Below are 2,912 nucleotides of genomic sequence, written 5' to 3'. Positions count from 1 at the left end.
AAGATGATGTCCTTTAACTCCATCCCAAATTAATTCCCTTATCTATAGTGGACTGTTTTAGGTCTTTTTGATGGGTATCATGGACATTTTGAGGGACAGTAGTACTTAATTTCCAAACTCATTTTTTTCAAATGAGTAAAATTTTTACTTCATTTATTATTATATTTAAAAGTTTTTTCCACTTTTTTTACTGGTGCATTTTAGTCAAACATAATGGAGGGATTCATTGCTACACATTCATAAATGCACACAATAAACAATATAATTTAGCTTGTATCAAATTAGTACATTTTTTATTATGACCATCCTGAAATTAATGACCATAATTTTGGAGTCATTTTCTTCTTCTAAAACTCAAAGTGCAATTTCTTTCCTTTGTGGCTTCAAAAATTATGTCCTTGGGGACTTCCTCTTTTTCTCATGGGTTATATAGAATGGTTCTGTTTCATATTCATGTTTAAAATTTTTCCTGGGGTCCTGTTGTTTACTCCTGGTTCATTTCATGATGGGAAGGGAACATTCATTCTCATTGCAACCTTGATTCTTATAAGTTGTTGAGATTCCTTTGTGAACCCAGAGATGATCTCTCTTGGCAAACACTCCATGTGAACCTGGCTAAAATATGTGGTCTATGGTCAATGCACAAAGCAGCCTGTGCATGTTGATCAAATCCTGCCAATTATGGTGTTGTTCATTTTTACTTTGTCCTTACTGACTCCTGCCTGTTAGATATGTTTATTTGACAGGTCAGTTATTGATACGAAGTGTCCAATGCCAATATCTTCATTGTAGGAGCCTCCAATTCTGATCATAGGTGTATCTCTTTCTCTGTTCAGATGGCTCATCTTTGGTCCTTGTGGTTTGAAGCTCAGTGATTTGGTATTTACCCATTTAAGACATCATTGAGGAGACATGCTTTTCTCACTGGGTCATGTCCCCCACTGATCCCAGATATTTTCTTTGCTGTAAAGTCCACTAATCTGGCACTAACCTGAACTGCTGTGTTACTAAATTCATGACATGACACAGTGTGCCCCTCCTTTACTGCCAGTCCCCAGTTCACTGTGCTAGAGTGAGCTTCTCATATACATCATGTAATAGGCTGGTGGTTTTTAATCAGTTCTGTCACTGTCTCTCTCTTTCAAATGTTATATGTAGATCATTGACATCTTGACTAAGTATTGCTGTGGTAGGGTTCAGGGCAGTTGTTCTATTATTTATTTTCTATTTTATCCCCTCTGGTTTCTTGCAATTCCACTTTGACTTTCTGGAGCAGTGGCCTGTATACTCTTCTCAGTGCTGCCTGGGTGCCAATGTGTGCACTCCCAGGCTGCCACAGCGTGCTGTTATCAGTGTTTCAGCACTGAGATAAAGCACTGAGGCCTCCAATGAGGCCACTACCCTGCAAACTCCTGAAATGGAGTTGTCTTAAATTTGATATTGAACATCATATACTATTTGTGCTTCAGCTGTCTCATACTACTTAAGAACCTGAGTAGTGAGAAAGAGTTTATTCTATTTACACCCTTTTTTTACCCATCCCAAAATTCTTTCATTTCTGGAATTTCAAGAACACCCATTTTTTTCTGCCTCCATAGTTACATTGGAAGTGAGTTCCTGATGGATAACATATAATTTAATATACTCTGTCAATCTCTGTGTTTTTTTGGTGTATTTGCCCATTAACATTTAATGTAATTGATTATCAGGATTAAATTTTATCATCATGGGGTAATTTGGGGGGCCTGTTTCTTCTGTTTTTAATTTTTCCTTTAGAATTTCTGTTTGTTTCATTGGTTTTGGGTCTTCCTGTGAGTTCCTTAGACCTTCTCTAGAGTTATGCTTTGGCAATTTGTGTGTTTTCCAGTGCATCTCCCTGTGCTTTTTCTCATTTGCTGTTCTATGTAATCCCGTCTACTCATGTCTCACCCCACTGTTTCGAGTGCATTGCAGAGCTCTAAGCTCCAACCTTATCCAGGATGCTGCCCCCCTGGACCTGGGAAATTCACCTAAGCACTCTGTGCCTAACAACTCTCTTGTATGTGACAGGGTCAGTAATGGCACTGGCCTCCTTGGGCCTCTGCAATGAATAATGGACTTGCTGCCTAGGGAGTTCCTAGGACACACAAGCCCTGGATAATCAGCACTTGCCCATGCACAGGTGAAACACAGCAGGGTCAGGCCCTCTGGGAGTCTGACTGCTCTGCTCCCTCTCTGCACAAGAAAGCCAGGTTTCCCATCTCCAACCAAAGTGTGTAGTCATGTGGAGGTGTCCTATACATTTCAGGATGCATAATAGCATCCCTTGTCCCTCACTCTAGGTGCCAGCCCCCTCCCCCACCCACAACACTGAAAGATCTGATTCAAAACATCAATAGCAACCAGGTTGAAAGACACTGGTACAGGGATAATGTGGATCCAAGAAAGTCCACAATGTTGTTAATGGCACCTACCATGTGCTGTGTGCTGTGCAAGGTGTTGGGGACCATGCTGTGACCAACACAAACCCTGTCTCTAACTTTAGGAAGCCAAACTCCAATAGGGGTACCAGGTAATAAGTTGGGTGTAGTAGTGAGTGAAGCAGAAGACAAAACCCAGTGAGTTCCTGGGTGTTCCTACTGCTTAGGTGGTGGCCAGGGCAGGCCTTGGAGCAGGTGGCATTTATGCTCAGAACTGACAGAGAAGAATGACTCCATCATAAAATTCCTGAGGAAAAACTCATAGTCAAAAAGAATCAGAGCAAAGGCCCTGGGGCAGAAGTGAGTCCAGCAATAGAAAGAGGCCTGTGGTGGGGCTGGATAGGGGAAGCAGGAGAGGTGGGCCAGCACCAGGTTACATTGCTTCAGGAGTTTTCACTCATTTTGTAAGCCATGAGAGGATTGGGTGGTGAGTTGGGGAAATGGGGTACTGAA

Source organism: Sciurus carolinensis, unplaced genomic scaffold (assembly GCF_902686445.1).
Source record: "Sciurus carolinensis unplaced genomic scaffold, mSciCar1.2, whole genome shotgun sequence".
NCBI lineage: Eukaryota > Metazoa > Chordata > Mammalia > Rodentia > Sciuridae > Sciurus > Sciurus carolinensis.
Note: the sequence above shows the minus strand (reverse complement) of the source record.